This window comes from Tamandua tetradactyla, chromosome 21 (assembly GCF_023851605.1).
Source record: "Tamandua tetradactyla isolate mTamTet1 chromosome 21, mTamTet1.pri, whole genome shotgun sequence".
Classification (NCBI taxonomy): domain Eukaryota; kingdom Metazoa; phylum Chordata; class Mammalia; order Pilosa; family Myrmecophagidae; genus Tamandua; species Tamandua tetradactyla.
In genome coordinates this window covers 8,263,491-8,278,939 of record NC_135347.1, presented here as the reverse complement: position 1 = coordinate 8,278,939, position 15,449 = coordinate 8,263,491, and the positions used below count along the sequence as shown (strand labels likewise).

Here is a 15,449-nt window from a genome sequence, read left to right as displayed (position 1 = left end):
AAAGTATTCACAGATAAATAGGAGCTGAGAGAGTTTGTTATTAGGAGACTGGCCCTACTATAACGTGTAAAGGGAACCCTGCAGGATGAAAAGACAAGACAAAAGAGAGAGGTCTGGAGGATGGAAAAGAATTGAAGAATATTAGTAAGGATAATGTAAAGGATAAAGAGAAAGAGGAAAAAAAAATAAATCTGACAAATAAAACCAAAAGATAAGTTGGTTGAATCAAGAGCTGCCTTTACAGTGATAATTTCAAATGTAAATGGATTAAACTCCCCAATCAAAAGACACAGTTTGACAGAATGGATTAAAAATATGATGTCTCTGTATGCTGTTTATAAGAGATTCATTTTAGATGCAAAGGTTGAAAGTGAAAGGATAGAAAAATTTATTCCACTCGATTGATAACCAAAAGAAAGTTGGGCTAACTATACTAGTATCAGACAAAATAGACTTTAAGGGAAAAGATGTCATGAGAGACAATGAAGGACTTTATTTAGTAATGAAGGGGCAATTCAACAAGAAGGAATAACAATCATAAATATCTATGCTCCTAATGAAGGTATAAGACTGTACCATAACAGTGGGAGATTTCAACATACCACTGTTTTCAGTAGATAGGACAATTAAACAGGGGATCAAAATAGAAGCAGAGAACCTAATAATACGATATGTTAGATAGACCTAACAGCAACACATAGAACACTGCTTCCCAAAACAGCAATATACAAATTCTTCTCAAGTGCTCATGGAACATTCTCAAGGATAGATCATAGCCTGGGGCGCAAAACAGGTTTTAAAATAAATAATACATGGATGTTTAAAAATGTGTTTACAAACTTGTCTACTAACACAAATATTACTAAAAACCAAAACGTTTTTAAGTGGAAAAATAATCAGGATAGAAGCAAAATGCATTTTAAATGTAATGCACAAATTAAATATGATATGAAATAATATGAAAAAGTTGAGGTCAAGCCCACATTAGGTCTAGGTTAATGGGCTTAGCTCATCTATTAAAAGAATCTTCACCTACTTCAAAAAGAATAATTCAAAAATAGGCCAGAAATAAGAGAGAAACTTAAAATCAAAATTATTCAGGAGGGTGATACAAATGTTCTAAAAAATGATCATAGTGATGAATGTACAACTATGTGATGATATTGTGAGTCATTGATTGTATGCCACAGATGGAATGCATGTGTGTGTGTGTGAAGATTTCTCAATTAAAAAATGCTAAGCATGTGAAAAAATTATTCAAGAAAGTGAATATTAAAAAATATACACATTATACTAGGCAAATGAAAAAAAATAAGAGAGATATTGTGATTTTCACATTAAACAAGATGCAATTCAGACCAAAGCACATTAAAAGTCTCAAAGAAAGACATTTTATAATGCTAAATAACAAAACTCCAGAGATAAGTTATAAATACAATGCAATCATCTCCATAAATCCAAAGCTACAAGAGATGGAGAAACTGACGGAAACACCCTACTTATAGGATATTTCATACAACTCAGTCAATATTAAGCGAAGTGGACGAAGCAAAATAAGGTTACAGGAGATGTAAAAATAATTTTAAAAATTCATTATTCATTGACATTTTTACCTAAAATCAGAAACAAGCCCGCTGAAAGTATGCAGGGAACAGCAACCAATGTAACCAATTATTTCATGAAGAAAGCATCATAGAAATTCCGTAAGTAGGCCATAAAATAAAATACATTCTTTGATAACAGAGATATGGTTTCATTTAATAGCTATTCTTTTAATGCCTGAGTTTTCAGGAATTAATGAAATCAATGAGAAAGAACAAGAGCAAGAGAGAGAGAGAGAGCAAGAGCAGGAAAGAGTGAGAGTACATTTATGCATATAAATGAAATTGATAAAACCCTGATAAGGATTAGACAGAAAGTTGGGGAATGTACAGTTCATTAATACCATGAGTGAAAAAGGAGCCATTTCAGATTATGTAAATAATTTAAAAGATTTTAAGGGGATATTATAAGCAACTTGAGGCACATAAATTTGAAATTGGAAATAAATTGTACAAATTATTGGATAATACAACTTACCAAAATTGACAAAAATAAATAGACTTTATGAATAGCCCTGCACTTAGTAATAAATTTATCTGCTAGTAAAAATACTTTGACAGAGTAAACTCTAAGCTCAGATGGCTTCACCAGTAAATGCCACAAAATTAATGTTAGAAATAATTTCATTTTTTCTTTAAATCTTCTGGAAATTAGAATGGCCTAATTTATGAGGCCAGCATAATTTTTGTAACAAAATCTGAGATGGATATTGTGTTAAAGGAAAAGTATTAAAAAATAATTCTCATGAACTCAGATGTTTAAAGCCTATACAAAAGTCAAACAAATTTGGGAATATTTTAAAAAGGAAAATAAATCACAATGTAGTTGAGCTTATTATACATGCAAATGTGATTTAACTTTTGAAAATCATTTTACCCTATGAAGAAAAAAGAAGACAAGTCATACTATCACCTCATCAGATGAAGAAAAAGCATTTAATGAAAAGAGATTATTTTGAAGATCCTTAGGTAAACTTGGAATAGAAGAATGCTTTCAAAATCTGCCAGATTATCTATGAAAAAAAGAAAAACAAAATGTTAGTAAATATTTTCATTAATGGTGAAGTCCTGAAAGCTTTCCTTCTAAGACAAGGGACTAGAAAAGCTTGCCTATCATTGCTGCTTTTTTCTACATCATATTGGAAACCAACCTGGGCAATTTAGCAAACAAAGTTAATAAATTATGAGGGAATTAGAAAGAAAGATATAAACTGTCACTTGTCATAGAAAATATGAATGAATACATAGACTAAAAGACTCTACAAAGAAATCATTAGAATTAAAAACTGAGGTAACAAAATTTGGGAATATAAAACCAATTTACTAAAATTTCTCAAAAGTGCATTTAAAAATAGTATCAAAATATTTGGAATAAATCTTGTGAAAATATGTAAAACATTGCCACAGAAATCTGTTGACATTATTGCACTAAATTAAAATGAGACAAATGCACACACTCAATTTAATGTTTATATTTTGGAAGATTCGATATTGCAGAAATGTCAGTTCTTCTTAATTTAATCTTCTTAGTATTTTAACAATTTCTTGTATCTTCTCTCATAAGTACCCAATTATCTTTTTTGCCATTGCTGCTTGTATGCAATGTGTCTTTTCTCTTTGGAAACTATATAATTTTCTCTCATTGCTTTACAACCATTTGATTATGGTATATGCTTTTTGTGTGTTTATCATGTTTGAATTAATATTTATAATCAAATTCATATAATTTTCTGTCATTATATTTTCAACTATCTTCTGATCCAATGCTTTATCTTTTCTCTTTTTCTGATAACTCCACTTACACGTGTTAGGATGCTTATATTGTTGCAGTTTACTAAGAGTCTGTTCAGTTTTTCAACTATTTTTTAATCTGTGCTTCCATTTGAATATTTTACCTTGCTGTGGTAAATTAAATTATGTACCTCAACAAAGATATGCTCTTAATCTTAATGTGTTCCTGTGGCTGTGAACACCTTGTAAATTAGGATCCTTTGAAGATGTATTATGAGTTAAGGTGTGGATTCATTTGTGAATGCGATATTTTAAGTTCCTATTCAGGTATTGCCAAATAAATAAATGTGGATCTTAAACCCTATGACTGGAGGCCTTAGTAAAAGAGAATCCAGAAGCCAGAATTCAGCAGAAATTGGAAAAGTGGAAATAAGGAGAGATTGCCACATGGCAGGAGGTAGAGATGCAAGTCAGCAGCAAAAATGCTGCAAACTATCCGAAGAAAGAATGACCTTGATTCTGGAATCCTAGCCTTCCAGCTGCGAGGCAATAATATCCTCTTGCTAAGCCCACCCGTTATTTGGTATCTGTCAGAGCAACCTGGCAAGGAAGGCATATACTACTGAAAGTGAAATGCTAGTATTAAAAATTACCTAAAAATGTGAAAGTGGCTTTGAAATTGAGTAATGGGTAGAGGCTGTAAAAATTTTAAGGTGCTATGCATAGAAAGCTTACAATGGTTTTGAAGGGACTGTTATTAGATGTATGGACAATAAAGGTGATTCTGCTGAAAGCTCAGAAATAAGTGGGAACTGTAGAGAAATTTTTTTTTTCATCTTAGAGAATACATAATTTGTCATGAGCAGAATGTTGGAAGAAATATGTATATTAAAGGTACTTCTGGTAAGGCTTTCCTTAGAAGGAAATGATGAATGTGTTACTGGAAGTAGGAAGAAAGGTGATCTTTGTACCAAAGTGGTAGAGAACTTTGAAAAATTGTATTCTGATATTGGATGGAAGGCAGGTTTTAGAAACAATGAATGTGGATATTTGGCTGAGGAGATTTTCAAGCTAAGTGTGGAAGGTATGACTTGGTTTCTCCTCACCGCTTATATAAAAGGTGAGAGGAAAGGGATCAACTAAGGATTGAACTTTTAGGCACAAAAGAACCAGAAATTGATGACTTAGAAAATCTCAGCCTATCCAGAGGGCATGTTCTGAGACTAGGGACAAAAATGAGCTCTACCTGAATTCCTGGAAGAATAGGGCTTCATGTGACGGTGTAGCTGAAGAAACCTTTGATAAGATGATTAGGTATGACTCATGGGTCCAGTTAGGAATCTCAGAGGAAGACAGGATTGGAAACATATTTCCCTAGGAAGGATCTGCAGATGAAATTTGTCTGATGGCTTGAACGCTGTTGAACTGCACACGTAGCCAGCAAGGTTATTGAGAATTTTGTATGAGCGGAAACACTGCCTATCTGGATGAAAGGGTCAGAGATGGGATGAAGTGAAGGAAAAATGGCTGCAAGGCCAGAACCATGGAAGCCAGGTCTAGTCCAAAAGATCTTCTCTTCTGCCCATGCCTTTGGATAGTGCAGTTTCTGCACTAATGCTTGGAAGAAGCTGGCCTTCTTCCCTGATGTTGATGGGGAGAGTTTGGCTGCCACTACAGTACCCTGAGCACTGGGGGTTGTGATGGTTAGGTTTATGTGTCAACTTGGCCTGGTCATTTTGCCCAGTTTTCTGGTCAAGTGAATACTGGCCCAACCATGACTGTGAGGACATTTTGCGGGCTTAAATCGTCAGTACGTTGATTGCATCTATGACAGATTACATCTACAATGAACTAAGGAGAGTGTGTTCAGCAATGAAAGACATTTAATCAAGTCAGCTGAAGGCTTTAAAGGAGAAGCCAGAAGAGAGAATGTCTCTCTCTGCTTCAGCTAGCCAGCCTCTCCTGGAGAACTCATTGAAGACCTTCATGGGAGTTGCCAGTGCGTGGCCTGCCCTATGGAATTTGGACTCATGCATCCCCACAGGTGTGTGAGATACTTTTATAAAATGTCATATACACAGATATCTCCTGTTGGTTCTGTTTTCCAAGAGAACCCTGATTAATGCAGGACTATGCCCCAGTGTCCAGAGAGAGCTCAGAGGCCACCTCAATTCTTGTTAGACTTACATCCCAGTTTTAAGGGAAAGTGTGGCTCAGAAAGGGTATGGTGTAGGCCCTACCATTCAGAGATAGCATGATTGTACTCAAGGCTCGAAAGGGTGGATTGCTACTCCAGCAGGCCCAGAGAACAAGGCATTGATCAACAGATGACTCTCAGACCTTGGAGCTACCTACTGGAGCTACCCCTACTAGGTTTTGGCTTTGCTTCAGATTCATGATCCTTGTTTTTCTTCCAAATTCACTTCGGAATGGGAATAGCTAGCCTATACTTGCCTCACCACTGTATTTTGGAAGCAATTACCTTGTTCTCAAGCTTACATGGCTCATCAGATGGAAAGCGATTTTGCCCCAGGATGGACAACACCTGTGCAGTTACAGAGTCATAAATTTTGATGAGATTTTGGAATTAGAGTTGTTACTGAAACGACTTAGGCTCTGGAGTATCTGGATGGGATGAGTGTATTTGGAATGTGAGAACAACATAGCTTCAGTGGATAGAGAGCTCTCAAAAACTGGCCATGATATTTATATACTTGTCAGTTGGATTTTTGGAAATATTTTCAGGATAGTTAGCAGTTTTAAAGCTAAAACACACATCATCCCATTTGCAAAACCACTGAAAGCTTTCAGGAAATGCCAAAAAAAATATTCTTCTGAGAAGTTGTCAGAGATTTAGTTTACATTTTAGTTTCTAAACGTACAAGTGAAGAGAAATTAAACATTTATTTTTAAGAATAAATAATCTGGGTGGGCCACGGTGGCTCAGCTGCCATGCCTGAGAACCTGGGTTTGATTCCCAATGCCTGCCCATGTAAAAAAAAAAAAAAAGAAAAAAAAAGAATAAATAATTTGATAAAGGATGATCAGTAGAAAAGACAGGAGAATTTTCCTTTTAAGATTCCTTGAGAAACACATTAAATTTAACCCTTGAAACTGTGTTCATACTGTTCTAAAAGCGACATATCTAGATTATCTAGATACTATGAGAACAATTTTTCTGAACTCGGGATTATTTATTGTCAGTTAAGGACAATGTCATCAAAATTTTGAGCTATGAGTTTCTGGTCGCCTCTATATACAAGAGTATAAAGCTTCTGGCAGTCCTAACATATTCTGAATATGTTACTTGAATAGGTACCATTCAAGTTCATTCACAAACCTTCATTTTCTAATCATGCATTGAATATCTTCATTTGAAATAATACTGAAATGTGTCCTCTCTAATAAATTGCATGCTTTAATTATTTTATAGTCTCCATGAACATACTATAAAATAGCCTTCAGTTTAATGCTTGATATAGCAATCAGTTCATTAAATGAAATACTCATTACACTTGAAGATAGTTTGCTCACAACCATTAAGCAGTGAATAGTGTGATCTAAAAAGTCATTAATACATCATAGCCATTTGACTATAGGTAGTTAGGACATGATAAACTACTTTTGGAAGTAAGTGTACTTTTCTGGGATATTTTTAATTCCTCAAGAATTAAATGAAAATGATATTTATATAGTAAGCCAAATAGATCAAAACTCAGATCTATTTCAATATATGGAGATGAGCTACTATCCTCTGATGATAAAAATCATCTTAGTTTTATTGGGTGCATGTCTGATATTGGAGAGAAGAGATCAAGTATACTTCAGCAATGAGATAGGAATGTTTTGGAGAATACAAGCTCCAGATGAAACAAGGCACAGAGATCTGACTTGATTTTGACATGCTTTATCATTTATTAAATCTGTCATTTTACTGATAATGTCTCTATGCCTCAGATTTATAATCCATGAAATGGAAATAACATTTATTTCACCGGGGTTGTTGAAAGGATCACATAAGACAATGATATCAAGCTGTTATAAACTATATGAAATGTTATTCAATTTGAGAAGTAGTGTTGTCAACTGGATGACACATGACAAAATGCACCACAGTGTTTAGCAATACTTTGTGCTGAGTGAATTATAAATTCTCAATAAGTACTTGATATTACAATATAGCATAATCATCTGTATTATATAAATCTTCAAATGAAAATTGAGCAGAAAATAATTAAGAATACATGATTACTGAATTTTTCTCTCTTTTAATCAGCTCTCCTCTCAAAGTACACACAAAAAAGAAATTCCCTAAGAAAACAAAAATACGTAAAATTGAAAGTAGGCTTCTTCTATTTACCTGGCTTATTTGAATATTAATATCCTACTTTGACAGTAGTTGATTCTGCTCTATCATTTAACAAGAATTGAAATATTCCATCTTCAACTCTGTCTCTCTGTCTGAGTGTGTCTCCCCTTCCCATCCTTTCTGGAAGTTTGTATATGCATAACTCCTTTTCAGAAAAGCTATCATCTTAATTGAAGTAGTATTGCAACCTTCTTTCTTATTTCCTGGATTTCTCTTAGTACTATATAAACTATTGAAAGTATATTTCAGGAAAGAGAACATTAATTTATTCTTCTACTAAATATTTATTTATGCACCTATTATGTGCCAAGTACATGTTAGGAAAGGGTTTTCCAGTAATCTAAAGAATAAATGAAAGGTAATCCAAAAGCATGCTGGGCTCTTTTCAGATGTTGGAATAGATGCTTATCCCTCTCGTTATCATTTAGATAGAGATATCTACAAGCAATGCTCTCTTATTTGCAAATATCTTTAAGAAACTTTAGTGAGACAATTCTGTAAGACTTCTGATTTCCCCTTGGGATGCTGAAAGCTAGCAAGACCATTGCTCCCACCCTTATACCAGGAAAGCAGACAGACTTTCTGATAATTCACAACTTTTTGAATTTAATCAATAAGGTTGAAGGGCAAACAATTAACACAAAATCTAGAAAGACAGTCACCTACATGGAGAGACAAGCATGGGCACTTGCCTATCTGAGGTAGAGGCCATCAATCAAGTGTAAGAAGAAATGAGCTAAAATTGTTAACAAATTAGTAAAGAGTGAGTGGGCTCGTGAGATAGTTTAGAACCACTGGGGTGCTGCAGATAATTCTGGCCTTTCTCCATGGCACTAAATGGGCACCCACATAAAAGACTGGCAGAGTCCCTAGAAGGAAACCCTCTTGCTGCAGGTCTGGGGCAGGCAAACAACAGCCAAAGCACAAAAGGCACAGTGCCCCATCCAGACCTTTCTGCTCATTTCCCTTTGGAGAGCAAAACCTTAAACTGTTGGAGAAAGGGCAAAAATATAGTTACTGCTATGGCACTGGGAAAAAAATCCATTTGCTGCTATGGGAAGGTAACTGTAGTCCCTAGGGAGGGGCAAAAAATGTGCTAAACTGAGAGCTGCAGGTGGAAGAGAGGCAGGAAGACTCAAAAGGCCGCACCCATGAGACTCAGGTACACAGCCTTCCTAAGGTTTAGGCTCAGTTAGGACAACAGAGCATGCCACCCCTCATACACACACCCAAACACCAGGCTAACAAGCGGGGAAGACATCGAGAAACAAAAAAATCTGTGGCAAACACTCTTCCATCCTAAATAAAAAATAATGCTAGAAGAGGGCAGTGCAAGGATAGCTCAGTGGTAGAATTTTTTCCTGCCACGTGGGAGACCCGGGTTCGATTCCCAGATCTTGCACCCCATCCCCCCCCCAAACAAACAAACAAGCACAAAGTAATGCTAGAAGAACGTGGAGCTTATTGTGCACTGAGGGTAACATTAGCAACACCATCACCAGACACAACTCAAATTGTGATTGATAATAACCTGCCCATCAAAGGCCTAAAAAATCTACCTTACTGTGCTGGTTTGAAACCATTGCATATCCCAGAAAAGCCATGTTCTTTAGTCCTAATTTAATATTGTTTAGTATGGGACCTTTTAACTAGGTTGTTTTCATGGAGATGTGTCCCACCCAGTTATAGGTGGGATCTTTTTGATGAAGTTGTTTCCATGGAGATTTGATCCACCCAATGGGGTGGGACCTTTTGATTCGGTGGTTTCCCATGGAGATGTGTCTCCTCCCATTCCAGGTGGGTCTTAGTCCGCTTACTGGAGCCCTTTAAGAGAGAACGATTGTGGAGAAAGCTCAGAAATGACATAGACAGATGTCTGGAGATGCAGAAAGAAAATGCCCCCCAGGAAGCTGTTTGAAAACCAGAACCCAAAGGATCAGCAGAAACCAGCCACGTGCTTTACCAGATTGGCCCTTCTTGAGCCAAGGTATCCTTCTCTGGATGCTTTGGTTTGGACATTTTTATGGCCTTAGAACTGTAAACTTGTAGCTTAATAAATTCCCTTTATAAAAGTCAACTTATTTCTGGCAGCATTAGCAAACTGAAACATTCACCCACTCCTGTCCTACACAAGACAGCCAACTCTCAAGAAATACTATGAGGCAATCAGAAAAGTAAAAAAAATCAAGAAACTGTCAAGAGGGCAAATTATTGCTAAAATCAGACTCAGATTGGACCCAGATAATAGAATACCAGTCAAGAAATTTAAAATAACTATAAGTAATATATTTAAGTTACTACTGAAATTTGTGTATGGAATGGAATATCAGATGGGTAATTTCAGCACAGCATGGAAAATATCAAAAAGAACTGAATGACAGTGTGATAAATGAAAAACAGTTTAACAGGATTGACAAATACCTTTGATGAGCATATCCACAGTTTTGACACAGCCAAGGTATGAATCACTGAACTTGAAGACAGGCCAATTAAAATTATCCAAATTAAACACAAAGAAAAAAGTGATAAAAGCAGAATTGAACAATCAAGAGACGTGGAGAAAATATCAAATTCTCTCAAAAACATGTGTATTAGTAGTCAGGGTTTTCCAGAGAAAGAGAAACAATATGAAAAAATATATATGTATATATATGTGTGTGTGTATATAAAATCTCCAGATTTATTATTTGTTTAGGAAAATTAACTCACATGACCAAGGGGGATTAGCAAGTCCAAATAGGCCAGTTGAAGTAAAGATGAAAATTCTTCTTTCAGATTGCAAAAATCATAGCTCTCTTTTAAGGCCTTCAAATGACTGGATAAAACTGCTTTCAGTGCAGAAGGAAACTTCCTTTGCTGATGACAGATGTAATTAGCCATAATTGCAATCAATGAACTATCCTCACAATAACTATAAAGTCAGGGTTGGCTTTACCAAAAAACTAGACACCATAACCTAGCTAACTTGACACATGAATGTAACCATTACAACATGCATTCAAAATTCAAGAAGGGGAAATGAAAGAGAATGGGAAAGAAGAAATATTTTAAGAAATAATGCTCAAAAGATTTCAAAAATAAGAAGTTGATGAAAGACCCCAAGCTACAAATCCAAGACTCTCTGAGAACACCAAGCAGGATAAATATATTAAAAATATATATCTAAGCATAGTATAAACTGCTGAAAACCAAAAACATGGGGGAGACACTTTCCATAAAGAGGAACAAAGTATAACAGCTTGGAAATCATGCAGCTATCAGAAGCCATGCAAACCAAAAGACAATTGAAAGACATTTTTAACATGCTATAAGGAAAAAACAAAACCAAACAAAAACACTTGTCAAACCAAAAATCTATTCACAGTGAAAATATCGTAAGACAATGCAGAAGAAATACTTTGTCAATCCCCACCCCACCAATGAACGTAGATAATTCATTGCCAGGAGACCTGCCCTATAAGAAATGTTAAAAGATGTTCTTCAGGCATAAGAAAAGTGATAACAGACAGAACCCTGGATCTAAACTAAGAATTGAAGTGCGCTGCAAATGCAATAAAAGTGAATAAAATTAATAGTTGTATATTGTTAACTGTTCTAAAATTGATCTCTTTAAAGTAAAAGTAATTGCAATTGATGTATGTTTACTGTATATATAAAAATAAGATGTATGACAACAATAACACAAAAGATGAAAGGAAGCTGTTGGGGGTTGAATCATGTCCTCCACAAAAGGCATGTTCAGGTCTTAATCTGAATTCCCGTAGGTGTGAATCCATTTGTAAATAGCATCTTTAAAGATATTATTACTAATTCATGTGTGTATTTATTTGTGAAAGGGATCTTCAAAGATTGTATTTAGATGAGGCCAAATTGACTGAGGGTGGACCTTAATCCACAAGGTTGGAGTCCTTATAAGGAGAGGCAATCTGTATGGTTGAAGTCCCTATAAGGAGAGTAAATCTAAACTGAGCAGAAGGAGAAACCAGAAGGAGAAGCCATGTGATAAATACAGAAATGCAAGCTGAGGAACCCAAGGATTTTGGCAAGCCATCTCCAGAATGCTGCAGAGTCTGGGAGAAAGCATGGCCTGTTGAAACCTTGATTTTGGATGTGTCTAGACTCCAAAACCATGAGACAATAAATTCCAATTGATTAAGCCAACTTATTATTTAGTATTTGTTATGTCAACCCTGGCAACTAAAGAAGAAATTGGGAATATATTTTATAAGGTTTTTACACTACACATAAAGTGATATAGTATAATTTGAATGCAGATACTGATTAATTAAATTTACATTATATATATAAATATGCTGTATATATATTGTAAATCTTAGAAAAATCACTAAATACAAATTTTAAAGTGATACAAATAATTAGCCAATGGCAGAAATAAAATTGAATCTTAAAAATGTTCAAAATTGTTTTTAAATGCAGAGAGAAGGAAGAAAGATCAACAAACGGCTAAGATAGATAACAGATAGCAAGATGGCAAATTTTAACCAACCATGTCATTGGTCACATTAAATATATAGAGTCTAAATATACCAATTAAAAGGCAGAGGCTGTCAAATTGATTTTTTAATAAAGCCAAATCATGTATATATCGCCTAAGGAAAACAACCTTAAATTTAAAGACATATGTAAGAAAGTAAAAGAATGAATGAATTTACACCAAGCAAACCCAAATTAAAAGGAATCTAGAGTAGCTATATACATATTAGACAATATAGTTTTCATAACAAGGAACGATACTAAAGATAAAGAAGGAAATTACATTATGATAAATGGATCCATTTATCTAAGAAGATATAGTAATTCTCACTGTGAAACAGTTATATGGAATAGACAAAAAGAAAAAAAATCAGTGAAATAGTGCTCCATATCCAAGTGTTTAAAAAAAAAAGATGAACCACACCAAGTTTTAGCTAGAATCTGAAAAAGATTCAGATTCTCTTTAACTGCTAGTGGGTATATAAAATATTACAGCTCCTTTGGAAAAGAGTTTTGCAGTTCCTCAGAAAGGGAAACATACTTAAAATAGGACACAGCCATTCTATATGTAGGTATTTAATGAAGAAAATAGAAAGCATATGTCTATACAAGATTTGCCCACTAATGTTCAGAGCAGTTTTATCTGGATTGCCAAAAATTGGAAACAATTTAAATGCTCATCAGTATCTGAATGGATAAACACACTGTGGTTTAAGCAGTAAAAGGAATGAATGTACAGTAATATGGATGAATCTCAAAAATACTTATATTGTGAGAAATAGGCAAAAAAAAAAGTACATACTACCTGCTTCCATTTGTATAAAATTCGGAAAATGCTTAATTGTGACAATTGGTATATCAGTGGTTTCTGTAACAGAGGCAGAAGGGCTCAAAGGGGAGGATTAGAATGGAACACAAGGAAACTGGGGATAATGGATATCTTCATTTTCTTGATTTTGATGATAGGTATATAGACGTTAAAGTTAGTTAATTTTACATTGTACATATGTGCAATTTATTGCTAATTTTTATTCCAAAAAATTTAAAAAGGAATTATTTAAACTTTTCTCACTCTTTCCTCTAGAATAAGGGCATGAATACATGAGATGCCAGGATATTAACAAATCTAAGTGACTCACAGCCCAATAATTCAGCTTTTATTACTGGTTCAGTCTGTCAGCAATACTCTTTCTTTAGGCTAATTTCTTTCCCAGAATCCTTCATATATGAAGGGATTCTTTCATCGTCCAAACCATCATTCGCCATTACTCTGGGATGTATGTGAATCTCAGTGGTGAACCTTAGTTCATTCTCTTGGGAAAATGAGAAATACTAGTAGGGGTCATGGTTAATGAGCACAGAATTGGGGATTATATGCCTTGCTTCTAATCCCCCCTCTGTAATTGTCTTCAGGTTCATGATTTTACCTCTGATATCTCTACATCCACATGTATAAATTAAGGACATTTATAATACTAAAAAACATGTGTCAATAGCAAAAAATAATTATATCTTTTTTTGCTCTCTTTCAGCCACTGTGCTAGGTGTTAGGGAGAAAAAGACAGAATTATTCTCAGCAAGGAGTTCACAGATTACTCTGGAGGAAACAGTATGAAAATGGTTATCTTACAAAGTGTTTTCTGCTACCATAGATATTTGCACAAGGTGCCTTAGGGTCACTGAAGAAGGGATGAATGCTTAACGCTGGGATTGTAGAGGGCACCTCTTGGTTATTTGCCCATTTTCCAGCTGTTCTTGATTTCCTCCAGGTGCCCATGTGAATCCAGGGAGGCTGATTCTACTGTCTCTGCAAGTTATAGCCTAAGCTCATCCAATCAAATATCTAGGACTTTTGCTGAGAATTTTGGAATGCAGATGTAATGAACATGGCATGGGAATCATATGACTTTTATTCTAACTCCTCACCCCCACCCCAACACTACAAGTATGTTATCAATACAGGTATACATTGCAGAACGTCTCCACAATTAATCTTATATCATACGCATTTGATCCTGATTTTCATTTACCTTGATAGTATAGTTGTGTGAGAATGGGCTAGGAGTATATATGCAGTTCTCCAACTGGCTATGACTGAGTTGCAAAGCCCACCGTACAGCTTGGAGTTGGACAGACTTGACTTGACTTGACTGCCTGAACTGAAGATAGCAGTGAGGTAGTTCTCGACTGAAGATTGTAGCGATGCCAGTAAAAGTTGGAAAAGATAGAGAGTTAGCAATCGATAGTCATCAGTTAGAATAAATAATAAATGTTATTGAATCAAATTTTTTCTGATATCCAAAGACATTTCCCATTACCTATGATTATTTCTCATTAGATATGTTGAATTTAAAGTAAAAGACTCTTCCAAGCAAATACATTGTCAACTACCCAGTGTCTCTTATTTAGGATTTTAAAAGTGAGTGTAGGAAACTTAGATGTAATATCATATCACTAGAAATGGAAAGGAAAAATTAAGAATGTGAATTTATGCATCCCAGCACATTAATGATCTGATCCAAGGAAAATACTCTTTCTTTTCTGCAACTAATGTCATGAAGAATAGACCCATCACCTCACGTCTGATAGTTCAAGGAAGTTCTGATTAATGCTTCTTTATTCCTGTTTCCATACTAACTTCTCTATCAATTTCTGGCTTATCTTTATCAACCTGATATTCTATATGCTGATTTTTAAACCCATTGATTCTCAGATAGTTACCTCTTGAGCTGCTTGTCAGTTGGTTTTAAATAAGAGCAATTTTGCACTGGAACTACAGTGCTTCTGGCATACAATGCCATTTTTAATTGTTCTGTTATTTTTCATTTTTAATGAAAATAAACGCAATAATTATATATTTTCCTAAAATTTATGAATACTTACTTCCTTTTAAAATTGTGGGAAAATCACATATTGGCTATTATTCAAAGAAGAGACTTTAACCAGGCATCCAAATCTCCATGGGAACACAATAAGCGTTCCTCATAATTCATTTTCTAGAAAAGGAGAAAAGAACTTAGTTTCCATGGAGATGCAAAGGTGAGGTAAACAGAGATAGCCCTGAGGGCACTGACATCCATAAGCACAGAGGTTTCTGCATCCTTATTGATGCCCCATAGGTTTGAGGTACTCTGAGTTCAACCTCAAATGACAATGAGTGAATTAATTGAACAAATATTTTTGCATCTTCTGAGGAACTCAAGAAAATCAATTTGTATTTGCCTTATGAAAATGGAAAACTGCATAGGGGAAAT

The 15,449-nt window shown here is 34.9% G+C and overlaps 1 long non-coding RNA gene across 1 annotated transcript; it reads right to left on the bottom strand.

Moving 5' to 3' along the window:
- Positions 1-2,533: 2,533 nt before the first annotated feature.
- On the bottom strand, positions 2,534-15,188 carry LOC143665265 (uncharacterized). Its single transcript, XR_013166819.1, has 3 exons — positions 15,079-15,188; positions 14,226-14,382; positions 2,534-2,614 (listed from the first exon to the last, which is right to left on the bottom strand). It is a non-coding gene; the product is annotated as an uncharacterized LOC143665265 (long non-coding RNA).
- Between the last annotated feature and the right edge of the window lie 261 nt (positions 15,189-15,449).